Source organism: Anopheles gambiae, chromosome 2 (genome assembly GCF_943734735.2).
Source record: "Anopheles gambiae chromosome 2, idAnoGambNW_F1_1, whole genome shotgun sequence".
NCBI classification, from domain to species: domain Eukaryota; kingdom Metazoa; phylum Arthropoda; class Insecta; order Diptera; family Culicidae; genus Anopheles; species Anopheles gambiae.
In genome coordinates, this window is record NC_064601.1 from 21948171 (window position 1) to 21965055 (window position 16885).

General features: G+C 46.6%; 1 protein-coding gene across 2 annotated transcripts in view; it reads right to left on the bottom strand.

Annotated features, from left to right (window-relative positions):
* LOC1273444 (octopamine receptor) overlaps window positions 1–15300 on the bottom strand; it is a 28695-nt gene extending 13395 nt beyond the window's left edge. Inside the window, exons 1-2 of one of the 2 annotated variants that reach the window (XM_061651007.1) lie at window positions 15127–15300; window positions 12835–13321 (exon numbers count right to left, since the gene is read on the bottom strand). The gene's annotated coding sequence lies outside the window, so the exon portion shown is untranslated. Of the gene's footprint in view, window positions 1–12834; window positions 13322–14842 lie in introns of both variants that reach the window. The other variant, XM_061651008.1, reaches the window with a different exon arrangement.
* Between the last annotated feature and the right edge of the window lie 1585 nt (window positions 15301–16885).

Consider the following 16885-nt stretch of genomic DNA (forward strand, 5'->3'; position numbering starts at 1 on the left):
GAATTGTGAAGAGCAAAATGGGTGAAAGATAGTGGGGTGAGGCAGCACATAAAATGGGTTTGATTTTCTACCTCGTTTATGGGGTGAAGAAAATCAATCGAAGTGAAGCGGCGGGCAGGCGTGGAAAAGAGGGGTGTGATTGAGCGGGCTGAGCTATCCATAAGCTTTCCACGTGCAATAAATCATAGATTACTGGGCTCAGCTTGATATGGATGGCGGAGCGGTGAAACACTGGGAGAAGGGCGGCTTAAGCGAGGTGAATCAAACCTTCATCAACGTTACAAATGACTGTAAAACTGTTGTGTTGCCCGTTGATTTCTCTTTATTATGGTGTGTGTGCGTGTGAAGGGTGTAGTAGAGGGTGCGCACGGCTATCATCACGAGCGGTCGTAAATTATGCGTAGGGCAATAAATTAAAAAGGAAAAAGCATAAATGTTGTTAAACTGTGTGTTGGTTGCGAAGAAAGCAAAAAAACAAGGAAAGCTTGTGCTCACCATGGTACAAGCTAATCAAGAATCGATTTTCAAAGCACAATGGATAACGATTTTTCGATTACGCTTACACGCACGGTAAGCGAACGCCACAGGAAGAGGAAAAAAGGGAAACATTAATAGATAAAATTTCCCTTCACTTCAGGTTTTTTGTTTGCTCTGTCGTGCCTGGCAGCAATGTGTATGGCGCAAACGGACAAAAAGAGGATGCAACATGATGCACATGATGTCAAGGTGATTCAGTGGATCGGGGTAAAAATGCACTAGTAAGCGGCCTATTTCCCTGCGATCCCGTGACCATTGCCTGAGTGGTGACGTTGATTTGCCGCTTCACGTGATTTTAATAAACGTCCACTCGATTCGCAATCAAAGCCAACCGATCGAAAGGCTGATTGGTTGATAGAGGAGGTTTTTTTTATTGGTGTTTAGCTGTCGCTGCAGGGCAACAAAAACGTGTGTAAAACGAATGGTTGGCGGAAGGAAGCAGACATGAAGGCAAATGTTCCACTAACCGAGGAACCGTGGGAATGCTGGCAGCCGTTGCGATGGAATTCAGCAGGAGTGTGCGAGTATGCTAAGCGCGCCCGGTGCTATGGTGTGTATAGCAAGTGGAAAAAGCAGGAGGTAAAGCGAAAAGATAATGCGGTTGTCACGCAACGGCAAACTGCCAGTGAGTGGGCCAACACCCTTTTCGCCGAGTTTGGTCAAATGACCGGTCGTCGCTGGCGTGTGGATTAAGCTGAGCCAAAAAAAAAAAAGAGAAAGAAACCGCCCGCTGATCCTCCTCCACCATCGATCCCACTGGAACACGGGGCCACGAGGGGTGGAGAAAACGCAATCGAGTAATCCCGCTTCATTTCCGTGAGTGCTCTTCTGTGTAAGCGCAGTGACATGTTTTTCCGGGCGACGGTGATTTGTGGGGGATTTGGTCGCTCGTGTTCATGCGGCGACGGCGACTGCAACACATAAGCTGGTGGAATTCTGGTTATGCAATGGGGGAAGTAAGTTCAGTGTGCTGATCGTAATGATGTGTGGGATGTTGCTTGCCTTTGTATCGGCAGTATTAAGGGAAACGCTAAGGTTGTAGTAATAATTTGGAAGCTAGTTCGTGTACACATAAATCTCAATATTCTCGTTTTTGTTGCGGAAAAGTACAACCATTTTGCGATGATTGCTCTAAAGCTGCACTGGCGACCTTTTTCTTTGTCTGAATACTAATAAAAGTAAAAGAGTGCAACAACTATAGAAGGTCATATATGGACTTAGACAGACAGAGCTCTCTATATGTGGACTAGGGTAAATGTACCTATAGTGGTGGTAGTACCAATAGTGGTGCTATTGCTCTAAAATGCGGTTCATAGGGCAAATTAAAAGTAATTAAGTTATTTACGTTAGTGTGAAATGTTCTTTAGCCTTTTACAAAGGGTTTAAAATTTAAATGGGGCCATTCCGTTACTTAGTGACCGAAAAATCCATTATTTTGTGAAATGTGTCAACATTTTTCCAAAATCCTTAGGATTTCATAACGAAACTCATTTTTCTGTTAACGTTCTAAACGATCACATAACCACGCAATTATTAGTTTTTCAACATAACTGTTATGTAATGTTATTGTTTTACTAAAATTATTTGCCTTTTAACCATATTTATGCATTTTTAAGTGTTTTTTACCATAGTGCCATTATAGGTTCACTAAACAGGCATGTTCCTATAGTGGTTATAGTTATAAAATCAATAAAAACAGGTCGTTTTCTGTTTATTCGAAGAAATTTTTGACATGTCGTACTGTTTTTACTAAAATAAGCAACAGAAATGATTTTTATGTAGATAATTTAGCAAAAACAGGCCAAAATTCGCTTATCTGGCTGAATGATAAATTGACTTCAAATCAAGCACACTCTTCCGGGTGTAGGTTGACGACAGGTGTTATACAGTACTTTAGTGAATAGTTTCATCAATCAAATTTATACATTTTTTTACGATCAAATTACGCAAGAAACCAACATTATGGCAGTAATCGTTGCTATTCATACGAAAACAGCTTCGAAACTAAGTTTCATTAATATTATACACCGTTTTTGATGCATCTTTGTTTACCACCACTATAGGAACACAATACGACGACTATAGGAACCATTCCACCATTATAGGTACAACGAAGCAATCACAAAAGTATGTACTTTTTCGTAAATTTGATGTATTTTATGGTAAAAATGGTTGTGATTGCGAAGATAAAACATATTCCAACTGTTATGTGTTAAAATATTCAGAAATTGTCCTTCCTGACACTTTAAATCCATTAAAACTCATCGGCACCACTACAAATTGCACCACTATTGGTACATTTACCCTAGTCGTTGTATAAGTATACATCGTCAGGACACTGTTCGGTTTATTGATGTGGAATCGGCCCTATGACGAGGAAAAGGTGCGATTTTCATGGCTGTACCACGGTAACGTCCTCAACACTAAATGAATTTGCTAAACTAAACTGTTCTTACAACGTTTCAATAAGAAGTTACTCACATGTAATTCAAAGTTTGATCCAAAGACGGTGTTTAATTTGTTAATACGTTAATTTGTTACTCGCAAAATAATGTCCTATCTGACAATAAAGGCCAGCCAATCTCACCCTGGGTTCAGCAATTATTTTTAGAAATGAACCACCTGCTAATTGGTTTTATCTCCAACCTCAAAGAATCCAATAAAACCAATTCGATCGTTGAAATAACCGTATTACGCCCCCTTAACGAGACCTGCCCGTGTCGTTTGCGTTTTTAATGGTATTACATTTGAAATTGATAATTCGTTTCCCAACCGTTTTGCGTGGGGGGAGGGTCCCGTGTGTCCCGCACTCCACAATCCTGTGGCCAACGAGCCTTCTTCTTCTGCTTAAAACGCATTCACCGTTCCCCCGTTCAGCAGCACACCGGTTGATTTCTAATTTCTAGTCTAATGGCAGAGAGAGAGAGAGAGATGAAGCAGTAAAATTCAGCAAACGTCATCATCATCGTCATCACGTGGCAATTGATTGGAATGCAAGACGCGCAAAGGCAGCGGCCGTCAATTTAATTTCGCCCTTCACTTGACGGCATGAATTGAATCGCCGAATGACTTGTCTGCTGCTAACAGCTTATCAAACACTTCGCAGAATATATATTTCTCTCTGGCACTCTGTGTGTGTGTATATATATATATATACATAGAGTCGTATGATAGAGAGATAGATCTGGCGGAATTTGAATGGCACTTTGGCCAACGAACTACTGGGTTGCGCATGGGGAGCGACGAGGGAAATGTATTCGAGTGGAGAAAAAAAGGATGGAAGTGACGTGGCATTTGGGTGGGGAACAGAAGAATGTCGATGGTACACACCCACCCACACACCCTGCCTCTGCCCGGTGTGTTCTGCTACTTATCGGAATGTCATTCCAATCATTCCCGATGGTGTTCGGTGGTGCTCGTCTCTATTAAACGAACTCGCCCGTCGCCAAAGAGAGCAACACATGGGGCGAGTGAAAGTGATGAGCAATTTGGGGTGCGATTAGAGGGTGGGGAAGGTCTAGGGTGCAGAGGGTGCAGAGATGCCTTTAATCTACTCGTAACTGTTCCGATGCTGGGTATATCCAAATACTGTGACATGGCGCACATACAATCAATAAATACAATTTTAGCTCCAAACCGGGAATGTTTTCGTTTCTTGGAAGGTCGTTGGTGGGTTATTGTTGTTGTTGTTGAAAAGTATCTGTGTTTTTTTTGGTTTGGTTTGTTTCTCTTGCTTTGTCCTGCCAGAACAACGATTTCACTTTCCGTGGATGATGATAAATTGTTAAAGTTTGGCAACAGTTTTGCCCCGACTGGGCAATTGTTGGTCGATTGTTAGAAAGTAAAATTATTAAATATATAAAAAAATGCCCATTCGTCCGAACGCAACGCGGCAATGATTCTGGCCGTTTTGTGCGCAAAGGGAAAACTTTTTTCATTAAATATGCCATGTTCGTTGATGATTAAGCGCGCGCCTCCAATTGGGCTTTCGAGTGGCAACAACAAAAAAAGGGGGGGGGGGCAAAGACCAGCAAAGAAGGAAATGAATCCGATTGCACAAGCTATTTCGATTACGACAACACGCTTCCGCCCGGGAGCGCATCAATTTCGGATTTGCACAACGAAATAAAACCATTTCCACGCTGCTTATGATAATGTTTGCCGTTGATGATGATGCTGATGCTTTCGGTAATGAATACGATGGGTCTATTTTGTCGCTTCGATGAACAGTGGACAGTTGTGCGAATCAATATTACACACACACACACACACACACACACACACGCGCGCGCACGTGTGCACAGACAGATTCTACCCCTTGCGACTGGAGGGATTTTGTCCTCGATTTCGTGCCGGCGTCCGATTTGGGATCGGATTCATGGATGTGTCCGATCGTATTATGGGAACGGAGACGACTTATGAATAGCAATGGGCGTAATATTTTTGGTGAAATCTATCTTTTTTTGTGTGTGCCTTTCTTAGTGCATGGGGTTTGTATCTATATTTTTTGTAACTGTTGCTATTTTTTTTTTGTGATGAGCGATGTATGGGTGTGGACGTGCTTTTATTTATGATTTTGCTTAGTAAAATCCAATTCACAAAATGAGAATTTTGCCATGCGCCTTGTAACAGTGAAATCCCTTTTTCCAATATCTTCTCGTGCGTTGGTTTGGCGATACGCGTTGGGTGCTGGCCAAGGCTTTTCGCTTATACTTTCAATTTTCTCTCATTTATGTTCCTTTCGTTAATTTTTTTTTTGGTTGTTGAATAAGCTAAAAGCAGAAAGGGCTTCTTATGTAAACCGATCTTAACGAGATGGCTGTCCTTTGGGTGGTTTATGAGCATCTTGATAGATGAACTCTCGTCCCGTCCAAGGAAAAACGCAGCCCCAAAAGATAATAACCCATGATAGACGACGCACCGAGCCTGGGCTAAAAAGGTTGTCTGCCGAGTTGAAATTTACATATCAAAATGAGACGAACGCCCGGTGCGTGCGAGCATAAATGAACCTCCAGCAAACGTTGTGCGCCGTACAGATTAGTCGCAGATTGAACCTTTATGTAACTAAAAATGGCATACAATTTAAAATGTGTTGTATAGCTAAGTACTCTGGCGGAATACATTCCTTCTATCCGTTGCCGTAACAACAACTAGCCGGCTACGCCCGTTAGAATGCGCCGTTTGAGCCAGCGTGTGTGCTGGTCCAAAACCCAGCACTCGCTGGGGTTTACTTTGCCACACTTTGCACTGTACAACTGTTCAGCTCCATAAATGGGGGAAAAGTTGAGACACGTTTTCCCAACACCAACACCACCAGTGGCCGAGTTGCACCAAAAATTCAAGTACGCACCGGTGGTTTCGTGACCGCCAGGAAAAAAACGCTCCAAAATGGTGCAAAACCAACACTGTACCCCGAAATGTGTGTGTGTAAGTTGTTCTTTTTTGGAAACCACCACGGTCGGTTGCTTTTTTCCCCACGCGGGATCGCTTTAGGTCCCTATTCCCCCCACTGTCGACTCTCGCTCTCTTCATCGTTCCGTCTTTCAACCGGCTAGGTTTTCTCACTTGCCATTTTAGTAGCTTTTTGGCACGTTTCCTTGCAACCACAGTTTTCCGGTGGCCGCGCATAGTTTTCCACCCATCCATCTGGCACTGGCGGTTTTACATGTGTGTCTGCAGCTCTCTTTTTTTCGTTCGTTCAGTTTGTTTGGTCAGTCTGCGTCATATGCCTTCCATGGTGTGGTGGTCATGAAAGGGGTAAAAAAGGAAATGTGAAAAGTGTTTTTTTTTTGCCAAAAGTAGTTCCCAACAAAAAAAAAAAAAGATGAGCTAAACTGCATACGTATGGTTAAAATCGTGTTTTTCTCGCAGCGACATTCGGCTAAATCAGTGTGGAAAGCAACATACACACACAAAAACTGGCCCTTAAAAAGCCACTCAACGAGGACAAACTATGTGTGTGTGTGTGAGTATTGCAACATTGTATTAATTTCGGTTTTTTCTGCCCCTCTCTCTTTCTCTCCTGATTTTCCATTCCATTCTGCTTTCATTTTCAGCTTCTGTCACGATTTTCAGGAGCTGGCAAACTTTATGCACACGCTGATTTGCCCGAGGGCATTAAGACCCGGTCCGGGTGGGAGAGACGCAGCCCAACTTTTACTACCGCTCAGTGTGATATGAATTTTAAGCTCTCCGAGGTTCAGTCATTAGCCGTGTGCGACAGATTCGGCCTTTTTGTTGCAGCAGCAGCAGTAGCGTATGGGAAGGGATTACGCGTGCTCTGTTCCCATTCATTAATCATACCGCTGGCAGAAGAGTGGGGGACGATTGGGGGGGGGGGACGATGGTTGTCGATGGCGGGTGGAGTGGTGGGTGCACCGTGGGTAATCTGGGTGGATTTTGGAGCTGCCTTATGGTGATCCATGCCGTGACGGATCACTTGTATCTGTCTCATGCTGGTAGAATAATGATTTTTCCCTTCACTTTTTGCCTTTTCCCTGGACGGGCTGGATGTCGCTGTAACTCCCACTAAACCGAGCTCGAGGTGAAAAGGACCTCAAAGTTTTCAACAAGAGATGATGCCAAATGCTGGCACGATGGCTAGAGGGAAAAAACAGAGAAATTAGAAGTGACATTGTGCGTCTATAACGCACACACACACACATAGCGTGGAGCGAATAGGCGACAAATTAATTGCCAAACACGTGCACGCCTGCTGCTGTACGGTGGAGTGTGGGAACTTTTAAGCTGCCAGTTTCCGGCCTGCGCTCGCCCCTCTGCTCGAGTGAGTGTGTGTGTGTGTCGCGAGGGAAAGCAAAAGCACGAAAACCGGTTTGTTTCGGTAATTAATTTGCTTTGATTATGTGCAAATGGGCGATGGGGCAAACGCTCCTGCCGCCGCCCTGCGCCGCCTTCATGTGGCGGCCAACGAACTTTTACCGCGCACCGGACGTGCACAAGCGCGCCCCGAAAACGTAGGTGGTCCTGTTTAATGTTTTTCCCAATTTCATTAGAGGAGTTTTTAAATTAGAATACTTTGCTAGGCGGCGCTCTTCGTTCGTGCTGGTGTTGGTGGCTTTGCTCCGGTTCGCTCTCCGGTGCGTGCATGGCCGTCCAATTATCCCACGTCTCCGGCGCAGCGCAAGATCGATCGATGGGTCGGTCGGAACTTTTGTGTCTTGGCTGAGCGGATGGGCGCCGCTCGTACGTTACCGCCCCGGCAGAGCAGTATTTAATATCCTGCAAAGAGATATCCCGTAAGGAGCTCTTCCACAGGCCGAAAAGGGGTTTGGATATGAGGGGCTCCCTACACCCGGCAGTGCACAAGCTGTTGCCGCTGCCAGAAGGTGACACGATATTGAATTAGATGTTTTGCCTCCGACCTCTGCCTGACCCTGGCAAGTCGGCTTCGTGCGTACGTCTAACCGCCGCAAGAAAACGGTCTGGCAGTCGCTTGCACGTCGCTTTGCCTTCACTCCGGTTTTCCAATCAAAACGCTCGAACCGGGGCAGGCTCATCCTCCGGTTTGCTGTACGGTGCGAAGCCACTAGCACGAGATAAGGCTCTGCTTCTGGATGGCGATAAAGGCCACGTGTATCATCGGTGGGTTTTGTTGGGCGGTGATGGTAAGATCGAAACGAACGCAACAAGCGAGGAAGCAGATTAAGCCGCCGGATTTGTAATAGTTCCGATATTGCCTTTTCCGCCCCTACACAAACTCCCGACCATCGGCTTGACGCACACCGAGACTTCATTTCAGTTCCAGAACACACAGACACACACACACACACACACACACACACATACATAGACAGGGTGTGCCAATATATTGGTTTTTGTGCCATGCGCCCTGTCATAAAACTCCCATTAAGATCATCACGCACGCGCTCGGTTACATTTAATTTGCCAACCGTTTTAAGGTTTAAAGGGCGAACGCCAGTGGATGGTGCACCTTCCTTCCTGCCGTTCCGTTCAATTGATATTGGCTTCCATGCATATGTACGTGTGTGTGTGTGTGTGTCATTTATTGATTGTGACATGAATGTGAAACGCATTTCCCCGTGTCCGTGTGTGCGTTTAATTGAGGTACATTAATATCAGTTTCAGTGGTCATCGCCGCTGTCAATAGGCATGAAATGTGAACACGCTTCCCCCGGCAGACAATACACAATGTGTGTGTGTGTGTGAGAGAGAGAGAGGGGTTGTAAAATATCGGTTCCCCGCTTGGCTAAGTCCTAATTACGATTTATTTGACCCGCTTCATTGCACCGGAAAGGGTGCATAAATAATGCTGAACGGGCGTCGCACGTCGCTCGCCGCCGGGAGCAGTGATTGGTTATGTTTTTGCTAAACTGACAGCGGCTGTCGTTTGGAAGTTCAGACAATGCTGACCAGCTTCGGCGATGGTCGGGCTGCTGGTAAAGACTCAGCATGGCCGTGACACTGACAAACGCCACCCTTGGAAGGCTATCACGGCGGACGTATATGTGTGGCGCCGTGCAAGTGTTTAACCTTTGATCTTTCCCTGCAACGCCTCTTCGATGTAACCGGACTAGCGGGACCTAACATACGATGTTCTTTTTGTGTCCTGTTTCTCTCCCATGTTCTGTCCGTGCCTTGTCGATAGTTCGATCGATTCGGGCTTCCGATCCGCAATACGGATCGTGTGTGTGTGTGCGTGTGGTTTTGAAATGAATACTCTAACTTCCTTCTGTAAAAGGAACCGGCAATTTCTGTGAAATTTACTCATCACTAGCCAAACAGCTGGCTTGCAATAACTACCGTTAGCTTCTGTCAATTTCTCCGAACTAGTAACATGATAATGCCATCACTGGGTCCCGTAAGTACCATTTTCTCCGTAGATAAACGCCTTTAGTTTATTTTCGTGCACGTGTACCGAATCGACCCGCCACAGGGAATTTCTCTCTTGCGTTCTCTCTCTCTCTCAATCTCGGCTTTCAAGGTTATCCGGGGTACGGATATATTCAGCCTACGCACATCCTTCACCCAACAACTGCTTCAAGCCGATGGGATGAAAGCTTTGGATGATGCTTTTTTTAAAGCAACGCTCCCTCCCCGGACGGGACCGTGTACCCAGCTGGGCGTGTGGTTGGCGTTTTGCATAATTTCAGGCTTTAACAGCAGAAACAATCGAGACTGGCGCTTTTCCCAGCATCACATCCCAGCGGTGAAGCTAAAAATATGCAAAAGCTTGGACCAATCCGTTCGCCGCCTGGGTAATGGCCCAAACCCTGTCCTACCCCTTGTGGTGGTTTTCCCATTGACCCCGCACGGAAGGTTAAACCATTTAAGTGCCGTCTGCGTGAAACTTGCGCCCCCCTTTCGAAAATATACTGGACAACAATTTTCAACCCATAATCAGACGCAAATGGAGTTAATGATTGGCGAGTGGTGGCTAAAAATAAAAAGTCGCACTCAAATTTAGAGGTGGAAGATATATTTCCACCCAATTTTTTACTCTAAAATTAGCAAAAAAAAAGTATAAGAAAAAACATGCCCATCAGAAACGAGACATTTCCTAGAACGAGGCCTATTTTCCCCGCACCACTATAACCGTGCACAACATCGACAAGGTGTGTAGAATGTTTTGCCCGGGCACGTGTAAAATGTTTGCTTGGGCAAAGTGTTTGCCGCTGGTCTACGGGCAAAACCGCCCAAACGAGGCCGGTATTTTGCTACCGTCAAGTATGTGGGCAATGTGTAATGGACCCGCTTAAGGAGAGGGTGTATGGCGTGGCGAAGAAATTAAAGGCTCTTCAACCGTTGTTCTTTATCGCCGTACCGCTTTGTGCTTGGCAATCGCAAACACACACACACACAAAAAGGTGCGGAGAGTTTGTTTGCTGTTTTTGTTTCTATACTTTAGCAAACCTTCTTTCCTTCTTGTGGGTGCACTTGACTCACTTTACACTTTACCCTCCACGTGTGTGTGTGTGTGTGTGACAGAGAAGCAGGGAAACGGTATGGAGCAAAAACCCAACCCTTCCGGTAGGTTGCTCGAGTTCAATCAATTCCAGTGACAAGGGTTCGATCGTTGTCGCTGGTTAAGAGCTGGCATACGTCGTGGTCAGTGTGGGAAAGGGGAAATGGCACTGTTTTACCACAACCTAGACACACACACACGTACGGTTGTGTTTTGCATTGCGTGAAGCTAATTGAGTTATGGGAAAGAGCTTGGTGAAAGGGGTTTGATTGAAAGCTGATACTCGCAGGACTCAAGTCAACCGCCTCACCAGCAAACCCTCTCCAGCGGGTTGCTGCGATACACGCAACGCAACGAGGACGATCGCGCTCGACTGCTTGCTTGAACAAGCGGAGGGGAGCTGAAGCAATAACATTAAAGAGCTGCGTATCGTTGTTTTCTAAAGGGAAGGACTTTCTCAAGCCAGAAACCGCCATTCCATGCTCCACATAAGGCAGACAGTGTGCCCTGGGGGGCATCCTCCCGGGACAGATAACTTCAATGAGCGCGACTCAAAATCTTCTTGCAGGCTCCGTCCGTAAAGGAAAGACGTCCTTTTTCGTAAGAATGTTTCCCGCAACGTGTAGTAAATTGTCAAGTTTTATGGCTTATCCTCAATGCGGATGAATGTTTCGATACCCACAGCAGGGCAGAACGCAAGTGATCAAATTTAAAGCAGATTACATTAAGCGAAACGTTAATGTAAACTTGTAAAGAGTGTCACACGCTTCGCAAGAATGCGAGCCCTGTGAAGTGTGTGTGTGTGGTTTAGGAAAATGCGGGTCAAATACAACGCCTCGCTTCGGTCTCTGGAGCGTTGGAGGGTTTCGAGAAAGTTATCTTCTTATCAAATTCCGCAGAAACAAACGATGGAAGATGAAAAGACGACCAGGTGAAACCCCCGACGCAACGAACGGGAAACAAATCGTTCGTTTTATTTTCATACTTCGCATAAACATCGTTTAATGTTACCACTGGTTCTAGTACATCGAGTAAGAATATATGGCTGCCCAGCATCTGACAGTAACGACTCGCACAATATTGAACCATGTTCTAGACGCCGCTATCATTATAGCTTACATGGAGCAACAAAAAATAGATAGAAGAGAAGTACGGCAAAATAAAACGAACGTGATTCAATATCGCTCGTCCACGATTCGATACCATCATGCCCTGCTGGGTGATGTTGTGCTTCACTCAAGCAGAAGCACCGAGCGGACACATCGCAAGCCAGGCTCGGCTACAGCGACGGCAAAGAAAAGATAAAGATTTTTGTAACGGAATTTGTATATTTCCTGCGTTGCTTTGTCCTGCTGCAGCGAGCGAAGGTCGGTGAGTGATAAAGCAAGTTTCATACACTGATCTCCTCTTGACACGACCGAATTCGACCGAACGTCGTAAGTGAGGCAGTGACCAGTGGGCAGTTTGCCGGTTTGCTGTTGCTGCTGCAATATAGAATGTGCGTGTAAGCATGAGAAGCATTTTTCCGAGAACGAATTTCATCCCGTCACGTACCCACAAAAGATGCCTTGTCAGGCGTGTGTCTGGCCGCGGCTTGTTGAAAAGCGCGGTGGCAATCTGTTCAGTTTTTCTCGGGGGGCCAACGTTGCCCAGCCGTTGAAGCGAAATCGCATCGTATCGGATCGATCGGTCATGGTTTCGCACAGACGGTTTAGCGTGTTGTTATTGTTGTTGTTGATGTTGAAACGAATTTAAAGCACTGGGTGAGTCAGAGTCAGGGGTGAGGAACGGACACTTTGAAATTGTTTCAATCAGTGTCAATGCGCAAAGCGAACCCGAAGTCAAACCGACCTGAAGTGTTTGTTTTTGACATTATGAGATGTTTTTTTCCTCCCTTCTCACCCAACCCCGACACACAAACGCACACTGTCGTATAGAAGCAATTTGTTGCCCAGTCGCGGCGGAGGTGTTTGTGTTTGGGTGCAGCACGCTCGAGGGCAATCTGGATGTTTTGGGGGTTTCGCTGTTTTTGATATTATTTTCGTTTTTGTTTGCAGATGTAAATTTTTCAATTTATCTTGCGACTTCCGGCCGACTGACCACCGCCACCGCCGGCCCGGTCTTGATTAGGCAGCAGGGCCCTGGCAAGGTAGCGCATAAGGGTAGCGAGCGATTTTGTTGTTGTACGCGCCGTCTACTCCCCGTCACCTTTTCGCTCCTTTTGCCTTACTACGCGACAACGTTCTCGTTCTCGTGGGTCGGATGGCAGGAAATCTCCGAACCGAACAAACAGCCTCGAGACATTGGAAATCATAAAAATTATTTATACTTGCACACAGACAGACATAACTTACACGCGCAGGGCTGCTGGTTCGCTCGTCTACTGGCGTGATGCGTACTCGTGACGGCACGACCTGTGGCACGGACGGCGACGATGGGCCGAATGATGTAACGGGCAACGAAAATAGCCCAAGACGGTACCGGTGGTGGCCGCCGCTCCAATCTGCCATCGTTTATCGCCAGGGACGGGCCCCGCGGTCCGAACGCCGCGGAGAGCAATAAGTCACGACGCGCTACCGTTGGCCGTTTAAATTAGTCTTCCGGCGCGGGTAGGGATCGTGCTACAGGCGGGCAGATGGGTGCGGGCTGCATTTAGACAAACCAACCGTTTCACTTACTATTCTACCGTTGTACGTACGCACAAACACACACACACACACACATACACTGGTCTATATCGGCTGGGTTTGTTGTGCGCTTTTCGGCAGTAACATTCACTTTGCGGTTTCAATGTTCACGATTTCACTGATGCTCTGATGCTGAGAAAATCGCATCTGGATGCTGAAATGGGATAGAAATCACTCACCTCGATCAGACACACATACACACACACATACGAGCACAAATGGCACAGTACACTTTCTCCAGACACAAACGCCTCCCGAACGAATGATTTCCCTTTCAACCCCCTGGCGTAACATTGACAACAGTGATGGGGGGAACGCATTTTTCACGCCTCGCCTGCACTGGTTCGGTCCATCATCGGTTACTTTGTTTCGTTCGAGTTGAATCTTTCTCCGGCTGCTCGGTTGCTAGGGTTCCACCAAACCGACGCCGATGGTGCGAAAAAATCGAACCTTGTTATCGAGTTGTCTTTCTGCCGAGCTGTGCCGAGTGCTGAAGAATAATTTATGCCCCCACTAGTTAACAGCGAAAAAAACACAGCTTATTCGCACTTGTTTTCCCTGCAGGCTCTCACAAACACACGCGCGCGCTCTCCAGCAGAAAAAAAAACAAACATTCGTGTCAGTTGTGTCGCGAGCATAAATTATTCACCTTCGGTGGGGCGAAAGGTAGGGACAGCAAATGTGCGCTGCGGCCCACTTTCAATCACCTGCGTGCATCAGCACCGTACCACGCGACGATAGACGAGACGCGATCAACACACGTGTTTCGTTCGATGGATGGCGGGACTGAAGACGCTCGCTCTGACCTTTTGCGACACAGCCGTTCCTCGTACCATGGGCAGCTCCGTCCTGCCGTACGATAACGGTAGCAGCAGTGATTGAATTTAACATCATTTTCGCACACTTTCTAATGGCATACGTACAAACCGACAAGCACACACACACACACGCGCGCACGTTGTAACACTAAACACGAAGTGGCGTCGCGTCTCTTGGCGATGATGATGATGATGGTGATGGTGATGATGTTGATGCAGATGTACCAGAAGGAGCGATGCTGGTATTGGACGATGCTACCGAAAAGTAACATTTTTCACGCCACATTCGACAGTACGTGAAATCATCATCCCAAATCCGTTCGTTTGCTAGCGAAGCACCGCATTTCATGCTTCATTTAAAGGTGAAACGTTAAAGCAACTAAAGGAAGTGTCTCGTTCATATTTATTTTTTGTGTTGCTGTTTTTTTTTCACTAAAATTCACTCTCTCAAACGCTGAAAATGACGAATGCGTCTTTTTTGTCAGGGCTGAGAGCATTGTGTGTGTGTGAAAGTAAATCTAAAAAGAAGCAAGAACCAAAAAAAAAATAGACAGTTCCGCTTGCTCATCGCACATTAACAGAAATGATGCGACTTTATCTTCTGCTAATGTCCCTCCACGCACATATCAACCCCAACCCCGCCCCACCACTCCCTCCACCTGTGGGACGGGTGCACGTAATGTCGGTTCAGCATGCCGGGAGATAAACCAGATGAACCACCATTATTACGCGCCGTGTGCTATGCTTACAATTTGTGATTACTTTTAGCCCCCGAATACGACCGCCGTCGTCATCGTGCCCCCAGAGAGACTAGCGAGACAAAACAAAAAAAAAAATAGAAACAATTGGAGACGTACTACGGCCGTACAGCAGCACACCTGGCAGAGGACGTCAGTTTACTCCCGTTACAACCACACAGAAAAACACACACACACACTCACACATAAGAGCACATACATCCACCGAACACCGCACACTGTTGTCTAGGTGCTGCTGCTTCGTTCAGCGCGGCAAGCAACCAAAATTCAAACGAAACTTTTGCCTCCTTCTGTTTTTCCCTCGAACCGGCCAAAAACACTCGTGATTTTGTTTGCTCAAAGCCTGTTCCACTTTTTTGTTTCACTTACAACTCGCTTCTTACTTTGATCGTACTACGGAGGTCGGTGTGTGTGTGTTTGTCTTGCGGGAGCCGATGAGCTGCACCCTTCCCGGCAGACGCGATAGACAGCAGGCACGCGCGGCAAGCGCAACGCGACACAGCGACACTTCCGGCGCCGTTTAGACACAGAATCGAACTGACCGGCCCCCGGTACGGTTGCCTGCTGGAGCCAGCGCACGTTGCACTCGGGCGATCGTTTCGTGCGCTCGTCGTGTTGTTTACATGCTCGTTCGCAAACGGAACCCCGAACCGCTCGTGGGCACTCGCCGCAGCGGTTAAGTTCGCACACTCCCGAGAGTGGCACTCATTTTCACACTGGAAGAATGAACACTGCCGCGAGAGCACTCGCAGCGTCTTAGGGTAGGAATGCTTCCCAACAGCAAAAATAAAGGAACCACTTCTATCATCCCAAGCGGGCGATTCCGTTTTCCCGCCCTTCTTCTGTGTCCCGGAAGGATCGTACGGGAAAAAGGAATACAAGCAAGATAGAGAAAAATGGTAAAATATCAACTGCACTTGACGTTGATCGACAGAAACAGGGAGTGCGTGTGTGTTTGTATGTGTTTGTGTGCGTGTTTCAAATCACGCCAACCTTGCAAACAATGCCAACACGTGGCCCGGCGGCCAAATTAGAAAACCATGTCAACGGTTAGTTGGAATTTTAGCTTTTTTCGCCATTTTTTTTTTATTTCACTTATTGCTCCCCGTTCGACTATTGTGTTCACCCGGCTGTTCGTTCATTGATGGGCGGGTGAACAAATAAGCGCCGTACCAATGCGACACTAGCCAAAAATCCATTTATAACCTTTATCGCGCCCCTTCCTCTCCCATGTTCACATTTCACAAAATGACCCTCCCCCCAGGCATTGCGGCATCGAAAGGTTGAGTATTGTTTCGCCTATTGCTCGCCCCGAAATGGGTTTCCCGGTTTCTGGTGTGTTTTATTTTCGATGTTTCGCGCTGCCGGGCATTTTGGTGCGGCGGAAATGGAGACGCCCAGTCGCTCACGTAGTTCGTAGTTGTTTGATTAATTTATGAACCGCAGCGTTTCGTGGCCTCAGTTAGCAGCAGCACACTGGCAGGGAGCATGCGGTAGCTTGCGCGTGCATACTTTACGACGGTAAACGGTACTAGGGAAATTCGAATCAAAGGGAAAGAAATAGGTTTTCTCGCGCAACAAGGTGCCATTACTTCTGCTGCCACACTCGCTCACGGCGGCACTTGTTGGCAAAGCGCTTTGAAGCTTTCCCGAAACCAACCCACGGATCAAACGGAAGCACTTTGCTATTAATTACTGCGTCAATGATGATCGAACATGCTCTGCAGTGCACCGGTGGGTTGGTGGAAGGGGATTGAAGTTTCGCGCCATCAGCATACTATAAATCATTCAGGACGCATAGAGTACACGGGGCAAATGATGCATTACAATTTCACCGATGCACCGTTGATGCATACAAAAAAGAGAGGGGAAGAGAAAGAGAGGGGAGAAAAAATAAAGTAAAATGTGCTTCTACATTGTGCTGCCAACGCTAGCAGCGCACTTGACAATGTTCGTACCGACCGAATGGTACGACGCTATCAGCCCATTATTTTCAACTTTTCGCAACGGTAGAATCGAATTTGAGTGCCGTAAACCATGCGCCAAGCATTACATTCAATGCTTATTGAAGATGCTACTCGTGCAAGGTACACATATAGAGCGCAAATGCTTGTTAGATGAATCGGCGGTGTGTGGGGAAAT